This window comes from Gossypium hirsutum, chromosome A06 (genome assembly GCF_007990345.1).
Source record: "Gossypium hirsutum isolate 1008001.06 chromosome A06, Gossypium_hirsutum_v2.1, whole genome shotgun sequence".
Lineage (NCBI taxonomy): Eukaryota > Viridiplantae > Streptophyta > Magnoliopsida > Malvales > Malvaceae > Gossypium > Gossypium hirsutum.
Window position 1 is genome coordinate 111,635,192 of NC_053429.1, and position 16,479 is coordinate 111,651,670.

Consider the following 16,479-nt stretch of genomic DNA (forward strand, 5'->3'; position numbering starts at 1 on the left):
AACGAACATTTTGGGTATACTTAGTAAAATCATTTTAGTATAATGGCATGTATAGGACAACTTGGCCAATAGAGGCTTGAAATGTTATTTTGTAACTTAGCTATTAGAATGGTTAGTAATAGTTCATTTTGATATTTCTCAGTAGGTTATTATGATATATATACATGTGTTAAGTTGAGTACATGTGATCAGATTTTGTTATTGCCTAAGTTAAATCAAGGTAAGTTTATAAACACATGTGCTTGCAATGATAGGTCATGTTAAATGATGAAAATGCCTATTTTGAATGCTTGGAATGGTTGGTATTGGTTGTGTGTTTTAAGTGCAAGTTTTGGGTGAAATTTTGGGTGAGAAATGAAGCTAGAAATGGCTTCATTTTCTCCACACGGGCAGACATATGGGCGTGTGTCTAGACCGTGTGTGACACACGGCCTGGTAACATGGGCATGTGGTTAGGTCATGTGTCCTTTGCACCTTAATTTTGAGAAACAGAATGCTCAGAATTTGGCACACGGGCAGAGACATGAGTGTCTCAGCTGTGTGTGCCACATGGCTTAGAACACGGGCGTGTGTCTTGGTCATGTGAAACCTGCACTTAATTTTGAATTGAATTAATTAACCACACGGCCTAGCATACAGGCGTGTGGCATGGCCGTGTGTGCAAGTCAGAGAGTTACACGGGGTCGAACACAGCCTCCAACATGGGTGTGTCCCAAGGTCACACGGGCGTGTCCCTTGGACCACACAGGCGTGTGAGTCCTGCACCTTGGAAAATTTTTGAAAAGTCACGAAAAATTCTTAGAGGTCCCGATTGAGTCCTAAATCAATTCTAATGCTCTATTGGGCCTCGAGGTACCGATCAAGGGATGTTATAATTGATCTCGGTAAATGAATAGTAATTTATGTAGATTAATGAAAAAAAATATTATGAATGTTTTGGTAATGGTTAAGGGTGTTACATCAAATACTAATCAGGTGAATTCATCATATCCTGAAGAATGTAGGGAATTAGGTATTTAGTACATCCCTAGGGAAGAAAATATAAAAGCTGATAGAATGACCAAAATAGCTTTTAATAAGGAAGAATGGTTGCAATTGTTTGCAGACAATCATTTTGATTTAGTTTAATTGATTGTATTTTCTTTTCACAAAAAAAATATTATTAATTAATTAAATTATAAATCTATAAAACCATTAAATATAATTAGATAAATTAGAAATAATAAAAATATAAGTTTTTTTAATTAAATAAATATAATTTGTATATGTAAAAATGATTTTCTTTGAACAATCTCATAATATGTTCTATTTAACACAATACTTATAAGTACTCATAACCCTTCTCAACCCATAAATAGGAAGATAATGCGCTTCAGCGCATTCGAACCCACGTCTTCTTGTATTGGCAACAATGCTCATACCAATCGAGTTAAGACTCAATCGACTAAATATAATTTTATGTTAAATATGATAATAGTTAATAATGTTAAAACCAATTTTTATAATTAATATAAAATAAATGTTTGAGATTAACATTATATATAAAAAGATAATATCAATATTATTAGCAATCTAATTTATAATGTATAAATTTATTTATTAATAATATTTTTATTATCAATGTAATAATTATCATCACTTAATTAGGCTTTTGATTTTTTAGAATTGCACTTATTATTGTAGATTAATTATCATTTAATTAATGTTACTATTATATACTAATTAAAAATAATGTTTAGGACTATAAATATATGCATTAGCAAGCATTCATTCAAAATAACATTTAAAGAATTATTGAAAAAAGTCATATTTTAATATTATTTAATATGTTTTGTTTTCATCACCAAATATGTACGATTTCATTCTTATTTGATATGTTTAGTTATTATTATTTGATATTTGATAGTATTTACATAATTGTGAATGTTGTTTACAATGTTGTGAAATATTATGTTAAAGGTAATAAGTATTAAAATAATGATTTTTTTTAGGTTAAATTTTGACACATATTCAAATGGCAAGTTATTTTCTCTAATCACTTTATATTTTTCCTCACTTTTTTTTATTTCCATTACTTTTAAAATATTAAAATTACTATGTCATTCTCAATTAATTTTCATAATTAATCAAATTTTATTATAAATTAGACTAATTTTTATTTAATTAGTAAATATATATTTTAAAATTTAAAATATATTATTTAATAAATTAAAAAATACATAAAATCACGTAGAACGCACATGATATGATAACTAGTAAAAATATAAAAACTGGAGTGAATATTATATGATAAATATTGAAAATTGATAAATATAATGAAGTTTTTTGAGGATGAATTATCAATTTATAATAGTAAATACAAGATAAATTAGTTAAAATTTTAAGGTTAAAATATGCTTGAATTCTCTATACTTTTAGTATGTTTAGAATTTAGTCTTTATATTTTTATTTTTAGGAATTTAATCATTCCACTTTTCAGATTTTAAAATTTACATTCAACTGTTTGCACCATTAAAGTTCTTCCATTAAATTTAATGGTGTGACATTTTGAATTAAAATAAATACTCATTTAATAACGGTGTAACAAAAATGGTGTTGTAATAAACTTGAAATTATTAGAAAATTTTTAATTGTATCAATGATTGAACTTGCATTTCTAAATTTAAAAACTAAAAAGACTAAATTCTAAATGTATGAATAATGTAGAGTTATAACATATTTTAACCAAATTTTAGATAAAGAAAAAAAGTAATCTAACCAGATATATATAATATATAATGTTGATAATGCAAATAAAATCATGATTCTTGAGGATTTAGTGGGGACTGTTAAGGATTTAGTAAAGATATTATTATGGGTTTTTTATAAAATTGTTTCATGTATTTTTACCGTTTTATCTTTCTGATATTAAGGGCTGATTTTCTCATTTTTTGCACCCAACAAAAACACAACTCTATCTGAAAACATTTTTCTTTTCTTCTCTCTATTCAATATTTCTTTATAAAATTAGAGACTGTGATGCCTCCAAACTTTTCTAGGAATTGTTCCTATTGTGATTTCTTGAGAAGAGCAACATTAATTGAGTTTCATATTTCATATTGGGATGTATGAATATTGAAGGATTGTGTTAACCTTGACGGGCAATGTCCACTACACAATTACATTGATCAAGGTGTATTTATTTCTAAAGCAGTGATTTATCACGGCACAATAATTTCTAATTCCAAGTTTAATTATTTAATTTTCACAATCAGTACTAACAGATTCTTTTTTTTTTTTGCCATTATTAATAGAAATCAATTTTTGTATTAAAAAAAGTGAATCTAAAATTTTCTAGAATCAAAATTAATTTCTTCAGCATATTATTTAAAAAAAAGTTGTAAAATTATTTGAAAATATATAGTTATTTATTTGTTTGATTAAAAGTGAAATTGTTTCCCTCAAATTGAGAGAGTATTTGTCATAAAATATTGACAAATTGTCCATTATGATTCTTCTCTAATTTTTTCTCCTTTTGTTGTAGATGAACCTTACCAACAGCGATATTATTGGTTGAATATAATATCTAATTAATGAAAATGAATAATATTTTTCAAATATTTCAAAAAATGTTCACTATAAAAAATATTTCCAAAAGCATTTACCAAAAACTTCCAGAACAGTTTTAATGTATTATTTTGAAATGATAATATTAAATAAGTACAAATAATTGAACATAAAATAATTTTTATCTATATTAAATAATAAATTATTTTTTTACTTATATTAAATATAATTATTGTTAAAATAGTACGTTAAATAAAATAATTGATTCCAAATTAAAATGTATTTTGTTTTAGAATTTATATTATTATTCTTTAGTTCTGGAATCAATTGTTTTGTAGTTATATTATTGGATACATTTGTATTATTATTTTGACATGGTAACAATAATGAAATTTTACTTAACAATATTATAACATTGCAAAAAAAAAATGGAAATAATATTACAATTTTGTTAAATCCAACGCAAGAGGTGGGATATGAAACCCAACATAATTGGAAATTTATTCTTCCTTTTTAGAAAAGCAATCGAGACTAAAACATGAATTTACCCAAAGTTTTGTGAAATTTGAACTCCAATTTTTTTAAATACTGTTGAAATTTATCAAAAATAGAATTAAATACTTAAATATACTTAAAATATGTATTTTAACATTGTCTAATGTTGGTAATGCAAAGACCCACCGCATCATGCACCACAAATGAGTCATCGTGGGATAATTTCAACGAGTAGCATGTTTTGACTAGTTGTCCTCTTTGAAGACAGAATTTCTTACGACGTGCTCAAATGAGTGAAATTTTTTAATTACATCGTGCTACTTTGAAATCCAATGATGTTTTTCGTAGCAGTTCAAGGGGTTGGTTTACTTTTGGCCATGCTTCATTTGTCTTGCTTTTCTTCTCCAGACACAGTTGGCATGGTGCTAAAACCCTGTTCAGAGATTTTTCTTTTCGGTATTGATCCAGATTTGGATGCTCAAGTGGAATTTGTATTCCAAAAACTTGGAGATCCAACTACAAGAAGACAAGTAGTCTGATGCAAGATTGCTTTGTTATTTTTCCCTTCTACTTCTATTAGTGGTTTGCCATAGGCTGCTGGAAAAATCTTGATTTAAATCACTGCTTTTTCTTTGATTCTTGTTCTTTCTTTATTTTATTCAGGAGATGATTCCAAATAAATAGGTACGAAAGCTATAATTGTAAATCATGATCAAATTTATAGAAGCATTGGTTTATACATTCCTCCTAGTATCTACTTTAAGGATAATTTTGTATCGCATGATAATACCTACCACAAGGGTCGGTTCAATTATCATATGATCATAAGAAAACTCTGCTTACTTTCAAGAAGTCTCCTCAGTGATATCCACATGACAATGTCTACTTTGGAGTAAGTTCATTTCATGCCATCACAAGAGACCATTGATGGAGGTCGTAGGTCTTGTTTCCGCTCAATATTTTAAAAAACATGCTAGGTTTTAATTTCTGGTTTCAATCATGTCTGATCAATATGTGCATGATAAATACATGTGGCATTCTTTCCTAAATTATATAGCATGCTTATCCCATGTATGCATGACATGCTATGTCAATTTTATAATATTCACATTCAATTATTCACAAGAGTCAATCAAACAATTTTGATTCTCCACAGTTTTTCTTTTAAAGGAAAAACCGAAGAAGTGAATGTGAACCGTGCACTAGGTATGTTCCTAGGAAAGGGAGGTGAGTCGTATTTGACCACTTAAAAACTAAGTTTTTCCTTGCTAGATCCAATCATAGACATGCACATTCCCATTACCACATTTCTCACAGTAATCGAATAACCTAAAGAAGTGAATGGAACAATAAAACACATGAATTTTCTCATTACCACACTTTTTATCTTTGATAGATTAGCTGTGGGTCATTTCATATATATATCACAATTATATCATAAATAATTATTAAACAAATATATAAGAGGTGAGTAATAAAATAAAATTTTCAGCCAAGGTTTCCATAGTTCTATTTCTAGAAAATAAATGAAAAGCAAAAATTATATAGTTTTTCATCACAAGACATTCCTTGTGTCTTCGACCACCATTGCTCCATCTTCTCCTTATCATGGACTCCTTTTTGGAAAAATTACATTTATGTCTTATATTTGTTTCCAACTTACAAGAATTCTAAAAATAAAAATAAACCTACGTAGAGATAATAGTCCACGGTCTATTTCCTAATAACCACAACCTTGATAAAAAAATAATAATTATACAACAAATATATATGATATTGCATTATTTCACATACATTCCCCTAAAAATGCGAATAATTACAAGAATGTCACATTTAACCCTTAGCCATTGAGTTACTTAAATATTATGAGAGCAATGTTAGCTCGTCTAAATTTGGTTGAGGACGGAGGACTGTTAGCTGAATTACAAGTAAAGCTGGTTTGGCTGGAGCAGATTCAAGCTAAGCAATTGAACAACGAGTCGTTAGTTCAGCATATGCAACATATTGACTCGAACAAGAATTCTGATTTTAGCTTGAACAACAATAATGTGTTATGTTTCAAAGGCCGGATTTGTGTACCAACGACAAAGAATTAAGACATTCGATCCTACAGGAGGCACATAGTTAGGGGTGAGCATTCGATCGAATCGAAAATTTTTGAGTTAATCGAGTTTTCGAATCTTATTTTATCATCCTAACTTTATTTGAAATTTTCTCGAATCGAGTCGAGTCAGATGGAATTCGAATCGAATTGAATTGAATCGAATATATTTGTTCGAGTTAAGTTTAAAAAAAATGACTCTAGCGTTATTTATTTTTATGTAATTTTTCAAAAAAATAATTTTCTTTAAAGTTTTTAAACATGATCATACAATAAAAAATTAAAGTAAATAAGTGAATAAATACAAGCAACACAACATCAACCCACATAAACAACATTAGTCCAAAAAAACAACAAAAAAAATACAACAAGATTATAATAAAAAAACATAAGTAAAAGTCAAAGTAAACAACATGAGTTGAAGTAAACAACAACATTATAAATAAATAAATAAAAACATGAGCAAAAGTTCAAAATACAATAGAAACCTACACCACTCCAAACAAAAAAAAAAGAACACAACAAAAGTTCAATTAACCAACAACAATAACAAACCAAATCAAACTAATAACAATAACACATCAGTTTAAAAACCATTAAAGAATTGTTTAAGTTTCTTCATGAGTCCAAATAAACAACAAAAACAATACAACAACATTGTAATAAAAAAACATAAGCAAAAGTCCAAAATACAATAAAAACCTACACTAGTCCAAAAAAAAAAACACAACAAAAGCTCAATTATCCAACAGCAATAACAAACCAAACCAAACTAACATTAGTTCAAAAACTATTATAGAATAGTTTAACTTTCTTCTTGTGCTTCAATCGCCGTTGATAATCTTGAAACATCTAGTAAAAGTATTGATTGAGTTAGTTAAAGGATAAAAAATGTTTGCAAAAATAAACTAAATAAACATTTAACTTTATAAACTAATGTTAAGTATATTACCTTCTTGATCTTCGGGTATTTTGAATAAATCTAACAAATTTTAAAACAAAAGTGTTAGTTAAATTATGGGAATGCTTACTAATATAAATAATACAAAAGCTTATTTTATAAATTAAAATTTTTATATTACCGTCTTCCATGGTTTGAAGTTCATCAACATAATCTTCAAGATTGATGACATCATTAGATTTCCGAAGCCAATCTTGTGTGCAAACTAAAGCCTCGACCATGAGAGGAGTTAGAGAACTTCTAAAACTATCGAGAACACGTCCACCCGTGCTAAATGCACTTTCCGAGGCAACTGTTGAGATAGGAATAACAAGAATATCTCGAGCCATTTGTGCAAGAATAGAGAATCTAGGACTGTTCATTTTCCACCACAGTAGTAAATCAAATGAACTTGAATTGTTTACTTCTTCATCCTCACCCAAATATCTATCCAACTCAGATTTGCTTTCTAATCCAACTTGTTTCTTCTTCTTAAGGTATTTTTGTTTGGCCAAGCCCGTTTTCATTTTTGACTGATCTATTTCCATTGAACTACAAAGATTAGTCGAAGAACTAGATCTACCTTCAAACAATTCAATTCTCCCGGCATTAGAAGAATACTCATTGAACAAGTAATGCAATTCTTTATCAATCATTTTCATAATGTCATTAGCAACATTAGGAAAAAGCAAGTTGACCCCAAAGTCCAAAAAACTCATTTTACATCGCGGATCAAAGATGACTGCCAAGTAAACTAGCATGTTGATCTTGTTTCCTTCACCCAAATACTTATTATATTTCTCTTTCATTTTGGAAGTCATAGAAATTATGTCTAGATCTCCACAATCTTGCCAGCCATCAAAAAGACAATGCACATCCATCAATACTTCAAAAAGTGAATGAGAGGTAACATGCAAAGATCCGGACACCTTTAATGCGGGATACTATCACCTAGGTTCCTAAACTTGGAATGGATGTAAGATGATAAAAAGGCTCAAATAATTTTATAACTCTTCGAACAATTTCCCAATCATCAAATGTAGCAACTCCATCTCCAGCAGTAAGATCAAGAAAAAAATTATGGTTATCACGTACATATGATTCAAATGCATGCTCATATTTTTCAGCCACCTTTAATGTAACACCCCCTACCAGTATCCATTGCCGGAATAGGGTACAAGGCATTGCCGGAGTTTACTGAACATTTTCAGATAATTCTGAGTCACTTATTATTCAGATTTTGAAAATAATCATAACGTCTCTCTATTGGGCCCTCGAAGCCCCAAACATACACTAGAAACCAACTAGAATTAAATTGGGATTATAAAATAAAATTTTTGCAAAATCTTAAATTTTATTTTCATCTAAGTACTTACCATTTTAATGCTCCTTATAATTAAACATGTTACCATTCAATTAATAGCTTGGTACTTGTCTAAGCGTCAAACAACATCATTGTTAGTATACTTGCACATATTTCATATAAATTCAACATTGATATACTTATTTTCTCAACATGTCACACTTGAGTTTAATAATTGTCTTTACTTACATAATTTCCTTGTTTCAACATATCAAAGACAATCATATATGTACATTTCATGAAACATATCTTTCTCTTACCCTTTTTTTTCATAAGTATATATATCAATCATTTCATTATATCAATATTTCATGTTCCATCATTTCCATATATTTTATGTATATTTATTCCGGTAAAGTTTATATCAAACTTAACATAAATTATATTCCATGTACTTATTCTTATTTCGTTTATCTATCTTCATAATTATTTCATACAACTATTTTGTACATATATTTCCATATGACCAGTTCTTGTAAGCATTTCACACAACCATTTCATATAACCATTCGTCATCCGGTACATATTACCTGAATATCAATTATTCAATAGATGTCATAGCGTCTCCCATCCACGGTCTTATTTATCTTTGACATGATGCCATAGTGTCTTTCAACTATGGTCTTACTCATTTTCTGTCATGTTGCCATGGTATCTTTCAACCATGTTCTTATTCATTTTCCCGTCATGTTGCCATAGTATCTTTCAACCATGGTCTTATTCATTTCATGTCACGCTGCCATGGTATCTTTCAACCATGGTCTTATTCATTTTCTATCATGTTGCTATGGTATCTTTCAACCATGGTCCTACACATTTCATATCAAATAGCACACTCCCGCGAACCTCATCCTTATAGTGGGATTACTAGTCCAGGCTAAATCCCCTATAATATAAACTTATAGAGTATTGTCGGGATTACCAGTCTAGGCTAAATCACCTGCAACGATAATTACTCTAATGAGCTTGGATCTGAATTACCAGTCCAGGCTAAATTCAGACCCTAATTCGGATTACCCATCCGGGCTAAATCCATTTTCCACATATTCTTCGGGAGGGCTATATCAGGATAGGATCACCCGTCCGGGCTAGATCCTTTTTGCCATTAATTCCTTTTTAGAGATCCATCGAATTTTTCTTTCACTCAACGGGATTTCTTCCCCCTTTTTATCAAATATATCAATGTTTTATCAATTTTCATATAATAAACATTCAAATCATATTCATATAAAAAACATACATTGTAACATCCTGATTTTGGGCTTAGTCGGAACAGTGGTTTTGGGACCACAAATTCGACGAGAAAAATTTCATTTTTATTATTTTTTTATGGTCTACGATTTCACGGAATGATTTCATGAAAATTTCGTTCAAAACTTTTGACGTTTGGGCACTCAATTTCGTCAAAAGGACTAAATTGTAAAAAGTGCAAAAGTTGAGTTTTACATGTTAGAAGTGTTTAATTGTTATGAGTTTTTAAATCAAAGGTCCTTAAATGGTAATTAGAACATTTTGAAGTTGTGGACAAAAATTGGACATGGATGGAATTTTTTTGAAAGTTTAGTAGTAAGGGCATTTTGGTCATTTGTATATTAAATGAAATAAAATGGGAAAAATAACACAAAATGGTCATCTTCTCCATATGGAGGCCGAAATTAACATGGGGGAAGCCATGGATAGGGTTTTCAAGCTTTCCAAGCTCAATAGTAAGTCCATTCTAGCCCCGTTTTTTAAGTTCTTTACGTTTTTGGAATCCCGGTAGCTTGATTAAGCTTATGCTAGCAATAATTCAACCTAGGGTTCGTATTTGGAAAAATACCCATAGGTTAAATTTGTGTATTTTGGTGTTTTATGATAGAATATGAGGTTTTAAATTATGTTAGACAACTTGTGCTACTCGGTTTTAAGTGAAAACGAGTAAAATGGCTTAATCGGTAAAAATACCTAATAGTCATAAGTGCATGTTAGAGTGAGAATTTGATGTTGTCATAGAAGGGAAAAATGATCAGCATGTCATAAAACATAAGAATAAGGGATGAAGTTTAATTCCCGAGCCTAGGGGCAAAAGTGTAATTATGCAAAAGTTTAGGGGAAAATGGTAATTTTGCCAAAGTTGTATAACTTGAGTAAATATATTAAATTGCTCGGATTGATATATATAATTGAATGATATGTATATGATGATGTGTAAGATAAAAGTTTAGACTGTAATATACTTATCCATGTTTGTTTGGCCCTTATATGATATTATGTGCTTGACTTGTCTGATTTAATGAACGCATAAGTAATATTATCTAGGAAACATTAAAATACATGTATAAGTACACTTCTTTAAATGAGATAACTAAAAAGTGAGTGTAAAGTCAATATGAATGTTAGTTACTCGAAATGAATGACATGATTGAAATATGATTACTATGATGAAAACTGTGTTACATTTGTATATGAGAGTTGAGTCAGAGGCCCTACGACCCCTCCCCCTCACCAAAGTGGTGTTTTATAAGGGAATTCCTAAGATTTATGTTGAATGAGTTTCCAAGTGAGAAACCAAAGAGTTCAATGATGGAATGGTTATAAGCATGATTAGAGATTGAGAATGGGTTGATAAGTACAAACATGAGCTAGAAAGATATCGAATTGATCGAAAGATTGTTTAATTTTCGAAACATCGCAGTTAGCGGAAAAGTTAATTTTGGTAAAACGATCTATCCTGGTATGATGTCGAGAAATGTATTGATTGAAATGCCCCCATGAACTGGTTTTCTTAGTGAAGGGAATATTATGGAACTTGGGATGGTAGAAATAGTTAAAGGAATAATATTCGAAATAAGGAAATGTTCCCTGATCTTAACGTTAGATGAATGTGTTGTTAGTCTAATTGAATTATAATCTGCATGGTTCTGTTTTTCTCTGGTATTTTGTTATATTTTGCCTGTTGGGAATCAATGAGAAATTGTGTATGGTGCCATGATTCTATTTCTACCGATCATTACTCTGATTGATTTTATATATATACGAGAAGCATATAGTTCCGATTGTATTTGTTGTAAATGGTTTGGAATGATGTTATTCTAGATTTCTTTTCTTTAAAAAAAAACTATTGGGGACTTTCATATTTTTATGAGTTTGGTTCTCGGTCTTCTGATGCAGTGCTGTAAATTGGATTTTCGTATCATGGATTTCTTGATCTTGGATTTCTTCATTCTTGGCTTCTTTGTTTCAGATTTCTCTATCTTGGTTTTTCTGGATATTTTATCTTGTAACTTGTTGATCATGGATTGCATTTAGAGCATGACTTTCAGCTTGTGATTGATGTATATAAAGAATAAATATGACTATACCTCTGAATTGATCTTGATAATGTGGTGAAATTTCAAGTCCCAATGTGTATGGTGAATTTCCTTTCTCAAGTAAGTTAATCAAAGCTAATGTATTCGGTTGAGGTATCAGTATTACTTATGCTAATGCATTTGTTATGGTCTTCGAGTAGCATGACGAGTGAATTTGGAATGATGCATGTTGAATCGTTCTGTTGATTAAAAGAGAGAATTTCTTGAAATATCAATTACGGATGAATAAGGTCAATTTGATTGTTCAATCTGTATGGAGTATATGTCTAGAACTTAATGAGATGTGCATACTTGAGAATACGAAGATCCGGTATTGATAATATGAAGATAATCTGGGTATAAAAAATGCTGAAACGATCATTGTTTATCTTTGAGTACAAATTCTTGAAATGTTGAAAGTTTAAAGATGTATAGCAAGAATCATCAGAATTATTTTTATCGTCTGGGAATTAGAATGGAAATAGAAAAGGTTAATATGGATTTTCTTGTCTAAGTCGTTCCTGTCCTTGAAAGAGGAAAGTAATATGTAGTTTTGTTAAACGTTATGAGATATGCAAATTATGCTGGTATACCCAAATGTCTACTCAGCAGATTTATAGGATTTCATGCCTTTATGAATGTTAGATATCATGGAATTTTAATCTCCACCAATCGGATTGAGATCCGAGTTTCATATCATGATTTCTTTGGAAAGCCAGAAGAGGTTTGAAATAAAAAGTAACTGAGGGTTGAATTGACAAATAATTGGACTGTGTGAAATTATAAAGAGTATGAGGCCGAGATGAATTGACTAGTTTTGCTATTTGAATCCAAAAAGATTCTGGTGCGAATGTATATGTAACATGATGGTATGGATCAGACTTTTGAGTACATAAGCTTTTTAGTAGAGATTAAGTTTCAGAAAAAGTATTGTAAAGTGAATACCACTTACGATTTTTGTTTGTAAAATTTAAAGAGAGAGGTAGTAAAAGTTTAGTCTGAGTAAAAGTTCTTTGACATCGATTATAGGATTGAGGAATCCAATTGAAAAACCAAAACCGCTTTTCTGGTAAGATTTTCGGGGACGAAAATCCCTAAAGGGGGAGAAATGTAACATCCTGATTTTGGGCTTAGTCTGAATAGTGGTTTCGGGACCACAAATTCGATGAGGAAAATTTAATTTTTATTTTTTTATGGTCTATGATTTTACGGAATGATTTCGTGAAAATTTTGTTCAAAAATTTTGACGTTTGGGCACTCAATTTCGTCAAAAGGACTAAATTGTAAAAAGTGCAAAAGTTGAGTTTTACATGTTAGAAGTGTTTAATTGTTATGAGTTTTTAAATCAAAGGTCCTTAAATGGTAATTAGACCATTTTGAAGTTGTGGACAAAAATTGGACATGGATGGAATTTTTTTGAAAGTTTAGTAGTAAGGGCATTTTGGTCATTTGTATGTTAAATGAAATAAAATGGGAAAAATAACACAAAATGGTCATCTTCTCCATATGGAGGTCGAAATTAGCATGGGGGAAGCCATGGATAGGGTTTTCAAGCTTTCCAAGCTCAATAGTAAGTCCATTCTAGCCCCGTTTTTCAAGTTCTTTACGTTTTTAGAATCCCGGTAACTTGATTAAGCTTATGCTAGCAATAATTCAACCTAGGGTTCGTATTTGGAAAAATACCCATAGGTTAAATTTGTGTATTTTGGTGTTTTATGATAGAATATAAGGTTTTAAATTATGTTAGACAACTTGTGCTACTCAGTTTTAACTGAAAACGAGTAAAAGGGCTTAATCGGTAAAAATACCTAATAGTCATAAGTGCATGTTAGAGTGAGAGTTTGATGTTGTCATAGAAGGGAAACATTATCAGCATGTCATAAAACATAAGAATAAGGGATGAAGTTTAATTCCCGAGCCTAGGGGCAAAAGTGTAATTATGCAAAAGTTTAGGGGCAAAATGGTAATTTTGCCAAAGTTGGTATTAAAGGCTATTTTGATGAATGTATGTATTAAATAAATTAATTTGGTATTATAGATCAAGAGAAACGAGATTTAAGTCGTGATTGAGGGAAAAACAAAGTTTACAAGGAATAGGCTCGATTGCTAATATTTTGTATCGATGTAAGTTCGTATGATAATAATAATACAATGTTATGTTTGAATTATATTTCTTACTATTATTGCATATATTGTATGATTTAATATATTGGAAAAGTTGATGGAATGGTGTTTATGATGTGGAAATATGACATGAAAGAATGTTACATTGAATGCAAGAAAATGATGATACATGACAAGTGATATATGAAATATGTGATATATGTTATGTAAATTCTTAAAAGCTGATTTGCTATTTGAGTTGTATCTTATTATACTATGAATGGACAATTGGTACTATGGATAGTGAGATCGACACTTCAAGTAAGTTCATATATAAATAATCTATTGATTCTTTTTGTGTTAATATATTTTGATATCATATGAAATGTTGCTGCCTATCAAATGGTTATTTGATGTAAATTATGAATTTAAATTGATTACGGACAATTTAATAAAATGTTGAAAAGTGAGGAATTTCCCGATTGAACCTTCGGAATAGAAACGATACAAATGAGCTATTGTGAGGTCATGTGTGTAGTACTAAGTGCAGGCTACTACGTGTACCAGATTGTTGGTCGCATGTGTAGTACTAAGTGCAGGCTACTACGTGTATTAGATGGTTAGGTCACGTGTGTAGTACTAAGTGCAGGCTACTACGTGTATCAGATGGTTAGGTCACGTGTGTAGTACTAAGTGCAGGCTACTACGTGTACCGGATAATTGGTCGCATGTGTAGTACTAAGTGCAGGCTACTATGCGTACCAGATAGCTTCGGCTACAAGTGTGGAAATGAGAAATATGCTCGATATTTGAGCGAACCTCGGTAAAATGGAATGGATTAAGTGAAATTGTGCAAAAGTGAACTTTCGTAGTAAAACAGTGTTGGACAGCAGCAGTGCATGAATTTGAAAATTTACCAAAAATTTTGGAAGTTGAATTAAATTCAAATAAAATATGTAATTAAATTTTATTGAGTCTATTTTCACATAAAAGAAACAGGGGAAGCTAAAGAATTCCATATTATGTGATATTTGAATTCTTGTGAGACAGTGTTTGAATGAATTCGAGATCCCCTGTTCTGACTTGGAAAAATTGTTAAAAATTATATAAAAATAATTTTGGGGTATAATTTATATTCCTAGAATCTTGGATGAGTCTAATTTTAATAAAAACAAACTAGAACATCATCCGTGTTTGTACTATGAGATAAATAAATTTTAGTGAAGAAAGGTCGAAGCTGTTAAATAGCGAAACAGGGTATACTTTGAATAATAAACTGTACTTATTGGCTGGACCAAAAATTCTGAAAATTTTATGGTGGAAACATATATGAGTCTAGTTGTTTGGAAAATTTACAGATCTAAATTTTGAGTTCCTTATCTCTAAATATAAATGATTTACTGACTGTTACTCAAGAAAACAGCTTAACCAGAACATGTGTAAATGTACAAATGAGTTAGTTTTATTGTGGGAAGCATGTTAGTAAATTGCTTATTATTATTTCATGTGAGCTTACTAAGCATAAAGCTTACCCCCTCCTTTCCATTTCTTTTAGTGTTGTCAGGTTAGCTCAGGCTTGGAGACCGTCGAAGGCAGCATCACACTATCAAGCCAACACCTTGACAGTATAAACACATATGCTAGAATTATCAAGTGAGTGGCATGTATAGGGATCTAATTTTATAACATGTGTTATTATAATTTGGCCAAATATATTGGTCCTTAGTGAGCTAATGATTCTGACTTATAAATCTAGTTATTTATGTTATGTTTGATATTGGTGATGTGCATATGCTTGGTTGTCATGCATGGTTGGTAATAAGTTGTTTAAGTTGTTTAATTGATGAATTAAGTTTAGTAACACTTCGTGCTCGACTCCAGCGATGGTATTGGGTACGGGGGCGTTACATACATTTCAAGCATTTAAGAATATAATTCAAGTTACACGAACTTACCTAGCGAAATTGCAGAAATATCAAGATTCAGGGGCATTTTGGTAATTTACCATTTTTCCGATTTTCACTCGATCTTAAATTGACAATTTCATTCAATTTATTAATTTGGATAATAAAACAATTCATTCCCTTCAATTTGGTCATTTTTGATATTTTTACAAAATTGCCCCTAAAGTTTAACTTTTATTCAATTTAGTCCTTAAGCCTAAAACATGCAAATTAGCAGCTGGATATTCATATATATATTTTCCTCATCCTCCTCTCCATTCCACATCCTTAATGTATATAACACACTTGTAAGTAACATCATCTATAATTTTTATTATTTACTTTTATGAATATTTAAGCTGTCCATCTGTGTCGTAGTCACTAAATTATTTATATCTGGAGCTATAGAACTCCAAATTAAGATCCGAAAATTTTATATGAAACTATAATCATATATAATTTTACCATAAAAGTTTTAGAATCTTTTGTTTAGCCAGTAAGTACATTTTATTCTTTAAATTTACCCATGTTCTGCTGTCTGACAGTTCTGACCCTTCTTCACTAAAAACTAATTATCTCCTTGTACAGAATTCGAATGATATTCCCATTTATTTCTCTTGAAAATAGACTCATTCAGGATTCTAAAATATAAATTTAAG